Here is a 17818-nt window from a genome sequence, read left to right on the forward strand (position 1 = left end):
AGATCATGTAGTCCAACCGTTAACCTAGCACTGACGATTCCCAATCACACCCTATCCTTAAGCGCTAGCTACTAGCAGTAGATTGGCTTTTTGTTGCATGATCTTTTGTATTGGCAGGAAGGTCAGGAACCATTAACAGAAACACTTTATTTACATGTTCTTGTTTCTGTACCTTCCTACTAATGGGTTTTCACAACAGTCTTCCCATGCCTGTGTTGGTGCTTCTATAGTCAGAGAATGAAAAGAAGCATGCGGACTCCCATGGCTTTACACGTGTAGTTTTACTCCCTTCACAACATGTTTTTGCACAAATTCAAGTAGCTTTTCTTCAGGAGATGGCCCAAAGACCATGTTTAATGACAAATAATATGCATTGCATGCATATCTGGGCTACATATTGTAATACATACACATATGTATGTATATGTAATACATATATCAATCTGGGTTACATGTTTGTAATAACATAAGTTACTCCATTCAACCATGTAAACAAATAGTTATATTACTGAAATCTCTGTAAATACCATTAGTAACATGTTTCAGCTGAGAAAGCATAATGTTACAATTCCTGTCTTTCTCCTGTTAGAGTTTATTTAATAGTCTGGTTTCATACTATGCCGTCTGCACTGCTTCTGTTCGGAGTCTGTTCAGAGCAAAGGCAAACACCAGCCAAATTTAAATTCACCCAGAAACACAACCTCAAGTTTCTCACTCAAAAAGTGACATCTGAAAGCAACCAAAGCAACTCGTAGTTTCACAAATATTTTGCAAGTTGGAAAACTGTATTATCTCGTAGTAACAGAGATCTGGCCTTGTTCTTAGACACTGAGGCTGTGCCACAACTTTTTCACACTTTCTACCTTGTTTATGCATAGGACACTGCAGGGGAATGGGCTAAATGAACTGCCTAGACAAAAAATGTATAAAAAAGAAAGAGGGAAATATTAGGGGGCATTCTTCTAATGTTTGGATTATAAGTAAAAATAGATAAAAAGCTCTAGCAGAAGTGTGATTTAAATTGGTGTTCTTCATATTCACTTCCAAACTACTGACAGGGAAAAAAATTCAAATCCTTCTTAACTGAAGAATAATTCCCCCACTTTCAGGCAGACTGTATTCTTGTAGCTTCCTTAAGCCAGAAGGCAAAACTCATGTATATTCACACAGTTTTGGTCCTGTTCAATATCCATCCTTTTTTCCTCGGGCACCCAGTGATGTTAGGGATACTGGATAGATGACAAGGTGAAATTCTAGTCTGTGGGCTAAAAGAAGTGAGGAATTTGTCTGTTGTCCTCAGTATCACAGCAAATTAGAAATTCCTCCCACTACCAGCCTACAACTTCTCAGTTATTCCAATAACTTTAGAAGCATGTCTCTAAAACCACATCTGCCTGAAATGCAGCCTATACACTTCTATTTGAATTTACTTACTGAGCTCTCGGTCTAACAAATGGAAAAACTGAAGTAAATATTTTTAATATGAAATTTAAAACTTCTCTGAAATAAGCCCTAAAGAAGCTTGGCTTCCTGAATAATATCTGCTAAAATTTGTCATCCGTACAAGGTTATTTAATCCGAGTCAATATTAAAAAAAAAAAAAAAAAAAAAAAAAAAAAAAAAAAAAAGCCAGGAAGATGAAAACTGTCATATAAAAAGTGAAACTGAAGTTCTGAGGGCTGCATTTCAAAAGACTGTTATTTTTATTGGAATGGGTAAAGCTTAGAATATGGTAATGAAAACTTGGAGGTTTTTTGCCAAGATTTTGACTTAACCACTTTTGATCAGCAATGTTTTCTCAAAACCATTTTAAAAAAGCGGTCCGTGTAACTGCATGAGTACCCGCAACACATTTTCTGCCTTTACTGCTGTGACCTAATCAGCTAGACTTAAAAGACAAATAAAATCTCTAATGCAGTTGTTTGAATGCCATGTGTTGAAACTACTCAGATTTAATCGAAAAGCTCCAGATGCATGCACTGCCAGCCATATGAATTACAACCCTTATTTTTATAATAGGATTGTTGCATTGATCACCCCATTTGCAATGATCCTAAGCACTTCTGCTTCAGAAAAGGCAGGGGATATCTGCAAGGGCAGAAAACTGTTAATGGAGTACTAAAACTGCATGTTTACAATTTTTTAAGAGTTGAAAACCTGAGTAAACCTCCTCTCTAGCGTTGTTTAGTTCCACAACCTGTATGCTCCTACATACCATCTCATACAAGTAGGAATATTGTCAGCTTCTGTTAGTCTGAGAGAATAATGTTACGTATGTGGAATATAATCAATGCACATCACGTACAACGGCTATAATAAAGGTCTCCGTAGCAACATTAAGAACAGTTATTTTTAAATGTTCTACCTTAGTCTCACATTCATGTTTTTTTAAATACAACTATTAACTGTTTCCACTGCAGATGCTGCTGTGAGCTAGTCATCCAACAAAACTCCTTTGTTGAGGCTTGAAAAGATGATCCCTGCCTTGTTTTTCCGCAGATCACTGCAGGCTTGCTTTCCTTTTCAGTCAGTAAATGTCCACTAAATATTGCATAATTATTTATCAACACACAGCTGATCTGGAAAATGAACCTGTAAGAGCTCCCTTTCTTCTTGAGAGGAGGAGGAAGGGGAACAGAAATAGAAAGGATCTAAGGAGGAAAACCTGAGCAGGTTGTGGCTGAAGATCCCCCCAAACCGGTAGCACACAAGCAGTGGAAAAAAGGGTAGAAAAGAAGAGGCTGGGGAGGCACATCATGCTCGGGAGCGGGGCTGGAGGAGGCAGAGTTAGCAGGTAAGGTGGTGAGGAGGAGGAGGAGGAGGAGGAGGAAGAAGAGGAAGCTGGAAGGCACCTCCCTGAGCCCCCATGAACACTGCAGCAGAAGGAGGAGCCGATGCCGGAGCACAGCTTGGTTAAGAGAGGAAGAACAACAGAAAACAGCTGGGTTTATCTCAGGGATCAGAAATGGCTACTTCTGGAGGAGGAGCAGGAAGGATGAAAATATTTTTCTGATAAATAAAGCAGCATGTGGGTTTTTCTTGCATACTCCTCCTTCAGACTTGTTTCCCCAGAGCTTCGTCCCCTGTTGATTCCAGCATAAAGACCAAGTTAAGGCTGGTGTGGGTTCCCAGACCTCCTCATACCCAGAATTTTTCTTTGTTGTCTCAGGGTAATCCTACTGATTTTCCCTGGTTTCTCACCCCTACAGAAGGCAAAGCAGTTCATGGGGGGAAATGCAGATTTCAGGCAGGTAAAACAGGTAGAAAGCAGGCTAAGCTCAGCCCCATGCTTAGAGTGGTAGTGGGGCTTAATTTCTGGAAGGAACAGAAAGCTCTTCTTTTTCACTGTTAAGAAGTTAAGAGACAACCAGCAAGAGCCAATAATATAAATAACTTATACACTGCTGTACACAGGGGTGATATAAGAGGAATATAGGCATATGTTGCAGCTTTGGATTTCATTAATAATAAATAAATATGCATCCTGGGTTAAAAAAACAACCCTCCTAAGTTTGTTAATAGACTTCTGAGATGCTAATCCTTGTCTCATTAAGCTAAATGCTTAAACATAGTCTGGCAATACTGTTTGTACCATGCAGAAATTACCTACTTTGGAGGGAGCACGAGTCGAGGAGCATGAGACTGTACTCATCCGTTATCTGCTCTATTAATATACACACGCCTCTGCTCGACCTCTGGAGCAGCTTAGGCACAAAGGATGTCACAGGTAAAGATGTGAAAATTACATGGTAAGAAGGGTGACTGTAAAAAATGTAGGGGGGTTTGACAACAGGCCTTGTCAAAACCAGGATGTCCATAGACAGGTAAAAGGAGTGAGCTCTTCCCATGTTTAAGTGTCTTGAAGGCAGGCTGAGGTTTTTAACAGGGATACACCAAGAGATGCATTTGTGCAATAGAATTGCCCGGTGTGGGGGGAGCTGGTGTATTTGGGCGTTCCTCTTTTTCCCTTCTATTAGGAAGGGAGCACGGATTTCTTTGGCTGGCGATTGCCTAGAAAGTTCTCCATCTTCAGAACTATGTCTCCCTTTCACTGATATCCTCCACTGGTTTACTGGGAAAGCCTGGGAGTGAGCCTGTTGATGGCAATTTGGCTGAGCATCCCATATCTCTAGGAAAAGGGCAGCCATCAGCAGCTGTGTGAACGCTTAGTGTAATCAGTACAGCTACTAGCCAAGCGGGTGGGGGAGGAGGAAAGTATCTGAAGATTTAGGACCAACTGCAAGGATCCCTGCCAAAGAGCAGCTGGACAGGCTGCTAGCTGAAGCCTGTTACACCATCGCGGTTCATAACCAAGGTAATTGTCTGTGTTTGATTTTACACAGGAGATTTGTGGGCATTAATACTTCCTCCGCACCAGTTGCTCAGCGTATCTGATGCTGTAACATGAGCTTGCCTGCTTTCTTGTTGGTTAAAAGGGCACCGTCAAGGACATTTTCAAAGTATGTGCCAAGTTATTTGTGAAACCCTCTCAGAACAGTAAAAATATTGCCTTTCCACAAGGCCAAGTTCTTCTTTGCTTCCTACAGTTATTCTCATCAGTGTGATTCTTCCCACAGTAACTTTCTTTTTATCTTTTTTTCATTGGAAAGATGCATTTGCCGGAGCAGACTGTTCACTTGACACAAGATAGGTGCCATTAAGAGCAAGTTAAGGTTCAAATTTAGGTGAAGGAGGAGGTCACAGATGCAATGACGATTTTAAAACAAGTTATTACTGCTCTACCACACACCATCAACTTTTCCCTTATACTTCCTCCACTTTTAACTTTTAGTAGCATTAACAGTAATATCCCAGTCTGTGGCTGGTTTGCATTTTGTGGTTTATTGTTGTTTTTATTTTTTGATACAAGCATTACCTACAGAAATGGGTTTTGGTCAGAATTAAACAGCACAGCACTCCCTTCACTCCTTACTCATCGTTCTGGCTCAACATTTCACTCCTGTTTTATTCTGTGTCTGGGCTCAACCTGCCCAGCTTCCAGCGTGGTTTTGCTTTGAATCTGCCCCATCTCGACATTCAAGGAAGGTATTGTAATAATCTGGATACCAAACATGGAAGAAGGACAGCCCTGCTGGACAGCTTGTGCCAGGATTCCTGCCCTGGCTCTCACCACAGACCTCAGCTGAGTTGCTTCACATCTCCTGCAGGTATGCTGTCACCTGAATCCTATGAGAAGATGACGCTTGCCTCTTCAACCTTAAAGTCGCACCAGTAAGGTCAGGGTAAATGTACTTACTAAAATTACCAGCTGTTTAGATAACTTGGTCATGTAGGCACCTCTGGGGCAGCTGGAATAAGTATCCTTAACCTTTTTCTGCACTAGTAGGCTGAACATAGCTCCTGTTGGAGGCCACAGCTGCAGGAAACTCTGTTATGTTCTATCGAAGGACCACAGGGCCAAGTGAGGGTGCTGTGGTTGCTCACACTACATTTTCTTTTCCTGTGGCTTGGTGACTCATCTTTCACACTTCCTTATTACCCCATTTACCGACAAAACAAAGTACCCTTTTCTAATAGAGAAGCATTTAGAAGCACTGGGTTTTGGTAAACAATATAAAAATTATTCTTGCTAGCCATTAGGAGTTCAGGTTCACATTTTTCTGATGAATGCTTGAGAGCAGCCCTGCGGAGAAGGACTTGGGAGTAGTAGTGGATGGAAACCTGACTATGAGCCGTTAATGTGCGCTTGAAGCCCAGAAAGTCAACTGTGTCCCGGGCTGCATCAAGAGAAGTGTGACCCACAGGTCAAGAGGGATTCTTCCCCTCTGCTCTGCTCTCGTGAGACCCCCCTGCAGTGCTGTGTCCAGCTCTGGGGGCACCAACATAAGAAGGACATGGACTTGCTCAAGTGGGTCCAGAGGAGGCCACAAAGATGATTGGGGGGCTGGAGCACCTTATGGGGACAGGCTGGGAGAGTTGGGGTGTTCAGCTGGAGAAGGAAGGCTTCAGGGAGACCTTAGAGCAGCCTTCCAGTACTTAAAGGGGCTGCAGGAAAGATGGGGAGGGACTCTTGATCAGGGAGTAATAGGACAAGTGGTAATGGCTTTAAAATGAAAGAGGGTAGATTTACATTAGATATAAGGAAGAAATTCTTCCCTGGGAGGGTGGTGAGGCCCTGGCACAGGTTGCCCAGAGAAGCTGTGGCTGCCCCCTCCCTGGAGGGGTTCAAGGCCAGGTTGGACGGGGCTTTGGGCAACCTGGGCTAGTGGAAGGTGTCCCTGCCTGTGGCAGGATGCTTGGACTAGATGATTTTTAAGGCCCCTTCCAACCAACCCAAACCGTGCTGTGATTTGTGCAGACACACTTCCTTTCCATAGCCCACTGCTTAAACATGTGACCCAACTGGTAACAGTTTCAGCAATACCACTAATGTATTTAGTGCTTCTCTAGTCCAGAATTCATGGATGGATGGTGAGAATTTGAAATATCTTATCGTTAGCATCTGAAGATTTCATGCTCAATAAATCTTATGCATTTCTTTCTTCCTTATTTTTGTCTGAGAACAAAACTTCCAGTGACTTTTCTGCGATTGCCTTGGTTCGTTCTGCTTTAGTTGATGCCTGTTTGCTGATTAGCTCATCTAAGGAAACTAAGTCCTGCATTGGTCTGGCAGACAGTGCATATGTTCTTGTGTGCTGTGATGAAGTAGCAGGTGCAGAGCTTGAAAAACATACCCTATTACTTATAAATGCAATAAAGATGCCAAGGAATAAATTGCAAGATATTGCTGGACAAATAGATCCAAACAGGCTATTGCTAAACAGGTACTGTAGAGTAACAGAACTGAGTGGATGAAAAAGCACATAGAGGATGGTAATAATCAAAGAAAGTACATTTTCTTGTAGATAAGAAAGGAGAGTACCCTCTGCTCATATTACAGATACTGGGGTTTGTGATTTTCTTTTTTAAGGTTTTTTGTTGGATTTTTTTTTGTTGATTGGTTCTTTTTAAACCATGTAGAATATATTATTCCAGGACATTACTTAAGTGCTTCAGGAATTAATTACATAGAGACTCATAGCTGCACCCCTCAGACTTCCTGTGACATTAAAAGCCTTACTGACTAACCAGCACAATAGAAATACTTATCCTTTATTCAGCTTCTTCTGGAGTTACTCTTGGCTTGAAGAGGCAAAATAAAGTCTAAAGCTTCATCCTCACAAATCTTCTGGGACATGAGGCTCTAAAACCTTGCACTTTCTGAATAGCAAAAGATGCAAAGCCAGCCCATACTTTCTCCAAAACAGATCAGCATCTGCACATCAGCATGTAAAACAGAGCAGCATAGAACATGAGATCATTAGATCTTGCCAAGATTTGTCCAGTCAGGCTTCCTGTAATGTGATACTAAATCTAGCAACAGAGGAGTACTGGAAACCTAAGTGCAATTCCTTCACAGGCAATATTATGCCATTATATCTTGTCTAAATGGTTGGTTTCAGTACTACTTATTGATTTTAACAGGAAAGCTTTGTAGTTGTGTAGGCAAACTCAAGCAATCATTACAATGAAGAAGACTTTCAGCTTCTTCCTTTTTTTGCCTCCAGATTGAGTCGCCATTGAACTAGAATCAGTACAAGGAGGCATGACCTCATGCGTAAAAATATGCAGCATCGGATGACTTTTTTTCATCTATAGCTAATGATGCAACTGCTACCTTCACCAGGGAGCACAACCCTCATTTTTGAAGAGCATGAGTACATTTCCCACCACACAGTTGAGTTCTCTCATCTGTAGATAAGTAAAGCTACAGTTAACTCTTTTCTGTGAGAGGGGTCCTAAGAGGACAGTTGAGAGAAAATAAAAGATTGCCAGCAAATATTACAGTTGTCTGTGTTCAGAAGAGCCTGGGAGAGGTCCACTTCAAACCAGCATTGAATCCAGTCATTGACTGCACTCCCCTTGCGGGATCTACGTGTTGTGGTGCCACCACCACCAAGGAAGTAACCCATTTCCTGGTTGTCTCAATAAATGAGACTTTTCTGGACAGATGCACAGTTTTTTTAGCATAAGTTAATGGAGAGTTTTGTACCTTATCAGTCCCTCTGTATTTCTCATATGTGTTCACAGGGTGCTGGGTTGATTACATGGGCTGCAGGACAGACTTAGGGTCAGTGCAGTATTTGCTCCTCAAGGTATATTCTTGTACATTGTTTGGATTCCCAGTGTGCAAAGTAACTGAGCTTTTCAGAACAGGGATGAAGAAATCCTTCTGGGGGGGAAAAAAAAAAAAAAAAAAAAAAAAAAAAAAAAAAAAAAAAAAAAAAGCGCAACAGGTGAAGTATTATTTCACCTTCTACAAACACTATTTTCTATTTTGGTGGTATGGTTAGAAGAGTGAGGCAAAGGGCAAGCTCCAGCCTTCCTGAGGTGATCGTATTGGGAACAGTTGCTGCTACTTTGGCCTGGTACTTCCCTTCCAAGTGCCAGCATGAGATCAGATACCAATAGAGTTTTATTGTTTCAACCATGCTCAACACAAACTGGCATTGTCAATGGATTTGGGCAACGGTATAGGATTACTTTTTTTTTGCAGGGGGGAAGTTGTCAGGAAAGAAATAAAACTCTATTTTCCTCCAGCAAAGCTTACTTTTCAGGAAGCTCAAGGGATTCCACCTTTATTTCTTGCTACAGGAATTAAAAAAATAAGATAAAATGGAGACACAGCCAACAGTTGTTGGCTATACAAATGAAACATTTACCTTTTCCACACATAGGAAAGATTAAATCTATATGCCTGTATCTCCAGCAGGAGGTAGCTGTCGTGGATCCTTCCCCATGGTGCTAGCAATCTCAAGTCTTAGCAAAAGACCAAGGCACACAAGCAAAAATATGCTGCACTCCAAGACAGTGCAGCAGTATATAACCAGTCCACAACCTCTCTTCTTTTCAGCCAGCAGCCACCCTCCATACATATTACTTCTTTTGTAGGTGAGTCACCTAAGGATCGTATCCCTGCCAGGGATTTGAAAGATTATTAATAACATTAATAAAAATAAATACTTCAACTACCCCTTTTAAGATTTCATTTCTTAAGTGCCAAACCTCCAAATCTCAAACCTCTGAGAAAGCAAATCTCAGTATTTGCTCTGAATTCAACCAAGTTTAATCCTATTACTTTCTATTAACCCCTGCTAGACTTACACTGCCCCATAAAGGCTCTGCCAGAGACCAATATTCTCACACCCTTCTTCCTTCCTTTCAACCAACCTGCTCTGTCACCCAACCCAGCACTTATGACATAAAGCTTTTCATTTTTAACTCCTCCCTGGCAGCCTGATATTGTTCTCAGATGTTTTTCTGACATCTGGTAGTGGTAATCTGTTCACTCTCTCCTGGCTCATAGGATGTCTCACACCCCGTAACAGCAGGGTACCCAGGTGGTAGCTCAGAGCTACTATGGAGACAGGCACTGCTTACTTTCCCCTTCTGTTTCCTTAGCAGGAATCAAACCTCTAGATAATTATGAACTTTTTGGTCTGTTGAGCACATTAGAGGAGAGGTGGTAATTTTACTTCTGCAGTATCAATAAGTTCCTTGGATATCTTTTGGGAAGTCATCCCCAAATTTTCTGAAAGGAGCAGAATCTGGATTTTCTGAAGATACACATCTCTGTTAGAAATATGAATGATCCACCATATGATTATAAGTACTAGCTGAGTATAAATAGTTGTATGTGTTTGGTGCTTTACCGTTCAATAATATGAGCTTGCTGCCATCTGTGTCCTATTTGTAGCCTTAGCATCTCTTAATCCCAAATGAGGACTAAGCATTACCAAGTAAGTAAGCAAGCGTTACAAGAAATTTAAGAAGAGAAATGACAGCCATCCTGACAATCACAAAACAAAAAGCAGCATGCCAGAAGTGTCAATCATAATGTCCTTAAGCAACCATCCTAAACAGACAAGTAGGATATTTTATTAGGCTGCTATCTCAGATGAAGCATCATCAGAATCTGAAAGGCTGGCTTATGTGCCTCTGCTTTTTAGTTTCAATACATATGTTTTCAGACTCTGTACATTTTGTCATTCCTTGAAGCATCCAAATTCTAAATGTAAACAATGAGTAATGAGCAGGGGGTTTACTCCAACACTCCCCACAGCTGTGAATTAAAGGTTTGTATCTCTGTGCAGAATTTGTTGCTCAAACTCATAGATATAATACCCTGTCTCAGGCACAAATCAAGTACACCAATGCCATAAACCAGGCAAGAGCATTACCAAAGCCTAGGGCTCAAAAATGAGTGAGCTCCTTCAGTGTAATGAGTTACTTACTGAGCATCAGTGGAGCCAGATGCTCTCAGCCTGTCACATATTTGAGGAAAAATGTGTTCATTTAAATGTCAGCAAAAGAAGATTTAAGATAATGTATTTTTGACGTGTGTTTGTGAGGGTCTATAAGTATGCATGTGGTTGAACCCCCAGCCTCGATGAACGCACTTTAACGCTCCAACCAACAATAACTGGATTATCTCTCCCAATCCTGAACTGAACCGCAGCAGTCGCTTCAGATCAGAATTGAGTGAGAGGCATGAGGCTGTCAGAGAGGATGTAAATTTAACTTTTTAAATCGTAAGTGAGATCAAGTGAGAAGCAGTATTTTACTGAGGATTTACTTTATGAAGTCATAGTGTCAGCACTTTACTAAAGAAAAGCCTGTTGTCTCTGAGGGACAGCTGAGCATTTCCTATTGCACATTTAGTCAGTAGAAAATATTCTGTGCCTGGTTCGTGCTGGGCTGTTCCCCTGACCGCATGCTGGGCTGGTTGGTATTTTTCTAACGCACTGAGAAAGAGAAGCAAGGTCTTCTCCAAGTTCCCCAAATCATAGAAACCAGCTGACTCAATTGTCAGTGGCCTGGTGCATATTCCTCATCAGGAACTAAGTCGCTCTGTGACCCTGGATCAGCAAGAAGTGAAGCAGGGTGGCTGCTGTCCAAGACAGTGCTCCTGTGTCTGCATGCTCAAGGTCAGGGAGCTATTTGCATGCTTGAAGTATGTGCTTTGCTGTATTTAGCACTTTGTGGGTTGGAACACCATGATAACATGGTAAGAAAAGAAAAAATCATGATGTAGGAAAAAGTCACGCATGAAGTAGGATCGCCAAGTGGGACTCGAACATTTCTAAATCTCTAGAAATAATGCTATGAAAGTTTTAATCAGTGTCTGCACTAGGAAACTCTATTTCATACACATTTCCCTTAAAATAAAGCATTATTTCAATTCCCTCACCCATCATATAGAAACCACGACATCTGTATGACTCCAGGCAGCGCAGATAGCCCCTTTGTTCAGACAGCATTGCCAGAAGACATCTAAGAAGCCAAGCAGATAAATAGAAACCATCTGAGAGCCACAAAGCCCTTTGAAAAAAAAAAAAACTGATAAAACAAGCTGCCAACCTTCATAGACAACCCAAGTTCATCCATAAGACCTTTACCTTTAACTCACTTCAAAACACCTTGTTGAGTGAATTAAGCTTCTTCCAAAGGCCAGCCCCAATGGCAGGGAACGTTCTTCATTGTGTGGGGCAGAACAGAGCAATAACTCCAAGGACAAGAAGCTGTTGCACTAGCCCTCGAAAAGGTGATCTGGGTGGATATGGTGTTTTTCTTCACTCCCTGGACAGTGGTACTTATAAAACCTATATTCGTGTTTTTGCATACAGAACACTTTTAAGATACATGTAAATAGTGGTAAATCCAGTCCACGCTGTTACAACCCAAAATTCCAACAGCTGTCTCAGTTTGTGGCCACTGGATGTCACTACTGATCCATTTCAGAGGACCAGCAGATTTTTATGAAAGCAAAACGCAACCCCTCCTAATTTGGAGAAAACGAAATATTATTTTACGTATTATTATTGTTTATGAGAACTTGTCAGCTTATTTTCCTAAGTCAGCATAGCATGCCTGTCACCTTGTCTGTAACTGTGAAGGAAGACACACACAGACTGTTTTCTTGCTTTGCCAGACAACTTCTCATTAGGGAAGAGACCTTGTGATCCAGGGGAAGAAACTGCAGCCTTTAGACTAATGACACCACGTCAAGGCCACTGTGGAGCAAAAGCATCTCCGTGCGGCCTTGGATTATGTGCTGGGGAGGGAGGCAGGCAGGAGGAGGTGGTGGGACCCCCGGAGGCAGGCATGGATGTCCATACTTTCCTGGGGCTGTGCAAAGTGCCAGCTCCTCACCACCCTCTTTTTCTGCATCTTCTATGGAAACAGCGTAGATCTGCTTATTTTCTTAGGGATAAAAGACTGATCCCATATATTATAAATTTTAAAAAGTGTAGAGACAAAGCACCTGCCAAGTCATGAAAGATGAATTCTCTGTAGATCCATCCCACATGTTGGACACTTGCATCAACTTCAGGTGAGAAGTGGGTCTACTTCTGAAGCCTTGCAATGAAGGACGTAGCAGAGTTGAGAGGACAAAAACATTCTTTTCCATGATATCTTTGCTCTGCTCTGTTGGCATCCCCACAGACAAGAGGGGAGACAATCTGACAGGAACAGATGAAATGGAGCACAGGGGAGGGAAGATAGAAAATTACATCAAGATTTGGATGAGACACTGAGGTTTTATGGTAAGGAAAGGGAAATTAAGTTGATTCCCTGAGACCTCAGACCAGATCATACGCATTTACACACTCAGTGCAGCGCTCTGGAGGGTCTGACACCACTCACCAGCCCGACTGGTGGAGTGCTCTGCTGAATGCTCTGCCAGTCCACCCTGCACTGCCTGAGTATCACTTCATGCTAAGGTTGCTCATTACTTCTGGGAAGAAGGTCCCATTTCCCACTTGGTATAGCTTCACTAAACTTCCAGCATTCAAGCCGAAAATTTGTTAGATTTTCTGCCTCAAGCAGAAAAACAAGGGAAAAAAACTATTAATCTATTTTTAAGAAAGAAAATTGGAAGAGATATCATATATACTCAGGAGAGACTTCCAGAGATTAATAATTGGACTCTTCCAAGATTTATCCCCTTTAGGCAGGCAGGGGTCCCCAAGACATTTAAAGACTGGGTGACAGCCTGGGAGGAGAACAGAAAACTGGACCAGACAGCTAGAGGGATGGAGAGTTGATTTACACACAAGGTGGAATTAAGTTGTAACAGGCAACTCAAAATTACTGCCTTTGAGCTCATCCTTGCTGCCTTGAAGTGTTTTGAATGGAATTTTTAGAGTGGGTATTCTGTTTGTGAGCCAGTTTGTGGCAGGGCATTGTTCAGGGTGGTTCAGGTATTTTCAAAAGCAGAGGACTTCTGAGCTCTGGGGTTCCCAAGCTCCATTATAGGCTCGCAAAGAGGAGAGCATGGCCTTAGAGCTCCTCACCCAGCCCAGGAGCTTGGTCTGGTGTGGATTACATTAGCTTGATGAATTCCTTACAGTGACATAGCCAGATAAAGATAGCGGTGACTAACACCCAGTTATCTAATGGCGCTCTGGATCTAACGGGACTGAGTTAGGGCTCTCCCCGTCATCAGGCTCTGCAGCAGCCTACCAGCCCACTGAGCTCATTGGAAACCTGAGAAATGCGTCTGATTTCTGCTGGGAGGTTCATTTTGATTTAATCAGTCTGGCATTGTGCCAGCGTAAAAATTTCCTCTCTGAAATTTCCCACCCGTTTCAGTGAGAGCTAAAGGATAACCCAAGAAGGTCTTCTGCACAGGTTCTCTTTGCCTCCTATTTCCTTACACATGGAGCCATATTAATGCCATGGGGAAATGGCATTACGTGCAGAGATGTATTAATGTGTTGGGGAATGAAAGAATTACTTACATGTCACAGCAGAGAGCGTATATGGAGCAGGTACTTCACTTAATCAGCTGACTGCTCAGAAAAAGAAGCAGCAAGACCATGCACATGGGATCCATCTTTTTCCTCTGCTAGTGGAAAAGCTACTTCATTTTTTATGGCAGTGTATCCAGTGAAGTACAGTTCACTTTTCCAGTGTGACTGGGAGTTTGGCTGGACAGAGGAAGAAAAGAAAAGAAAAGAAAAGAAAAGAAAAGAAAAGAAAAGAAAAGAAAAGAAAAGAAAAGAAAAGAAAAGAAAAGGAAAAGAAAAGAAAAGAAAAGAAAAGAAAAGAAAAGAAAAGAAAAGAAAAGGAAAGAAAAACAACAAAACAAAAACAAACAAACAAAAAAACCACACCAAAAACAAACCAACAACCAAAAAACCCAGCCAGAAGAAACAAAATGCCATTTTGGCCAAAATTGCTGTGTCTTTCCAGACCCTGGATTTATTTCTGTACCCTGGGAGAGCCAAGCAGTCAGCAAAGCTCAGCTGTTGCACCTCAGTACCAGTACATTGCAATGCCTGTAGGGTTAAAAGCCTTTTATATTACAGAAATAAACAAACAAGGTGAATGGCTATTTGGAACCAAAGGCAGCAACCTTTACACCATGCCAGTACATCTTTCAACTCCACCAGTAGTCCCATTGGTTTCAGTAGGATTACTTGCAGAGTAAGAATCTGCTCAGCCTGAGGGAGGGAACTTGATCCCTTGTTTTCAGCTGAAGATGTAAACTTTGGGGCAAGGATCATTTTGATTTCACAGAGGCTCAGTTTGGCTCTCGCTCAAGCCAGGGGAAAAGGTGACCATTCTGTAAAGCAGCATATTGCAGGAAAGCCATTTATCAGTCCAAACCAGGAGACTGAATATCAAATTTAAATTGCCTTTTCATCGGCTTCATTTCACAATCACACTGTATATTAGGCTAGTAAAATTGAATTTTCCTAACAAGAAAGCAAAGAGGGAAGGAGCTGGCCAGAGCTTTCAGAGACACATTGGCAGGATCCTTCCTCACCCACTCCATCGGCTGGCAAATGCCTCCCCAAAAGCCTTAGCACTGACTGCATGCTTTCTCCCTCCTTTCCTGGAAGTGTTGTTTTGTCCTGTGGAAACTCAGATACATATGATAATATGTCAGGAGTTCTCACCAGCTCTTCCCAGGAGTGTTATGAGAGATGCCAGATGATTATCTGAGGCCTTCCCACCAAACCCACATCTTCAGGGGGACGCATGGAGGCTGGCAAGATAGGGAAATCCTGTGGCCAGAAGCTTTTGGAGAGAGCAGTTTCTCCTCCCACTTGCGGAGGCCACACTTAAATATTTGTGGTATCATAAATATGCTCTTTAGTGCGTGCACTAATAGGTCTCTGGAACACATCTGGGTTTGGTGGCTCAGGACCCTTGGGCTTGTGCAAGGTGAGGTAAGAAATGTTCAGTGTGTGTGTGTGTGCCAGAGGTGTTGGGTGGGTATCTGCTGGGCTCAGTCCCATTCTGTTTGACCCTATCCTGGTACTATTACAATCTGCTACCTCTACAGCTGCGGGAATTTGAAAATAGCAGGTTTTTATCACTAACCTGGGTGACTGTATCTTAAATATTACATATAGGGAGGAAAAGTTAGTACCGTAGGGAGAAAACTTAGCAAAACATACCTCTAGTGCCTTACAGGTTATGTAGCCACTAACTCATGCATGAAATGAACATAAGATATTCTCAAATTTGATTACATAATCATAGCTGATAATGCCTTGCTTTTACCCAATACAGTGATTTTATGCTAAAGGGTGTCGCTTACATAACATGGTGCTAAAGCCTCTATCTGAAGTCTTAATTCCCTCATTTGGGCATATTAAAACTCCTCCTTGGGGAGGAGAACTTCTCTTTCCCCCCATGCCCTTGCTCTCCCATGCTGCTCATGGCTTCAGAGAAGTCTCTTCAGCCTCAAAAGCTGAGGTCCTTCCTAAGAAAAGCAAAGTTAAAGACATGCTGTAGCCTTTCCTTTCAGAGGTTTGGTGTAACAAGACAGCAGTCCCTCAGGGGGAAAGGGATTGAGGTTGATTTTAATGATTTCCTTCATGTCGAAAGGAAAGTTTAAATAGATTTCTGTGCCCTGAATGTGAGAGCACAAGAAGTGATTTCTTGTTTAAGTAGGTGTTAGGAGGTAGGAAAGAGCGTTGTAATAACAACCTGTCTCATAAGCCGAGGAAGTGAGATGTTGAATCTGTACCCAAACAAAGAGTGAACCTGAGTCACAAGAACACTTTGTATTTATAGGGCAGCTTTCATCGGAGAATTTCAGAGTGTTTTACCGACCTGGAGAGCCAGGGGTAAACATAAGAACTTACACTGAGTCCAGCTTTCCTTGGCGATGTCATGGAGCCAAACAGTTAAGGAACACAGAGCCAGGGGCTGTTTCAGTATGAGTAAGAGGACAGATTTTGGCCCCACATGCTTAACTTTCACATCTCTTTTCCCTCGTAAGGTCAGCTTTTGTTCCACTTTATAGATGGGTAACTGATGCGCAGAGATCCCATGGAGTTTGTCCAAAGTCACAAATTGAGGAAGTTAATGAAAAAGGACCCAAGAGTTTTGACTTTGTGCTCTAACCCCAAGGAAAACTTAATTTGGCACTAGCAGCTGCTTGATCTTTAGGGCTTCTGCATGAACAGGGAGTAGTTTGCTTAATGAAATAATATCCCAGGCACATATGAAGAGCAATTACTTGCTCTCATATAACTCTCATGTATTCATCTAGAAAAAATGTTCATGACTCAGTCATCTGGGATGGTTCAAGCTACTCACCCTCCAGCATGAGGCGTAGGCATTACAGTGGTGAAGTTAAAAAGGAAGACACATGACCTCAATTACTCACAAGGAGTCAAATTATGATCTCAGAAACAGTGGTATAAATCCAGAGTCATTCCCCCCCTGAAGTAATTGGCATCATACTGTATTTCTTTAACATACGGGAAATCAGAATGCCGTCTATAATCTCAGTATGTCTGTAGAGCTTTATTCAGAGAGGGGCTATGCTCTCCAGCAGTGGATGTTGGTGATGGAGAAAAATAAGGTTGGACGACATACAAGGTAGAAAAATGTGCCAAGATTCCTTGTAGCAGGAGCAACAAATTAATACCTAGTTTTGACAGTGTACTTAATAATGTTTTCACTTTTTTATCAGGTTTTCTCAATTTTTAAATAAATTATATAAATTAACTGATGCAGAGAAAGTCTTCATAAGGGCCTGTCTAGTCAAACTCCATCTTTAATTCCTCATTTTTATTCTGGATATCTTAAACGATGAGGAAGGAAGGGTTTGACTGTTAAGGCAGTTGAAGAAAATGATGAACTTACAAATTTGCAGATGGAGTGTGACTACAAACACAGATCTAGAATTAGGGACATTGCAAGTTCAGAGAAAAGAATGATTAATGTAACAACCACAATGAACTGTCCCGGTGGGACATCTGAAATTGTATGAAACTGTTTCCATCAGTGCAGAACAAAGGACCTACGGCTTGAAGATCAGGGACACTGGATTCAGCACAGCGGGAGACCACATAGCAAAATATTATAAATAGACCCTCCATTTATAGTTTCTGAGCTTTCGATAACTGTGATATTGTCAGCCTTACAGTTCTAGTAATTTGGAACCGATAGATGAGGACTTTGCCCTTTGGGACTACGGAAAACCTGGCAGAAATGAAGGATGGAAAGGATTCAGTTTGACAGAGGAAACACATTGTAGGCACCTAACAAGTTTCCAGCACATCAGGAAACCTCGAGTTTTTACAAATATGTATGTTTTTAACATATTCTAAGCCTACAGAAGCAGTCTTTTTATAGGCAAATCGAAACAGCAGCATACAGAGGGACACCCAGGAGACCCTCCATAAAAACTCTGGGGGTGCAGGAGGACTGCCGGGGTGCCACCACAGAGCATCCTGCCTGCTTCCGCTGCCGGTACTGGGAGGAACACAACACACAGCTCCAGTGC

This window comes from Athene cunicularia (genome assembly GCF_003259725.1).
Source record: "Athene cunicularia isolate RWA chromosome 6 unlocalized genomic scaffold, athCun1 chr6_part1, whole genome shotgun sequence".
NCBI classification, from domain to species: Eukaryota; Metazoa; Chordata; class Aves; order Strigiformes; family Strigidae; genus Athene; species Athene cunicularia.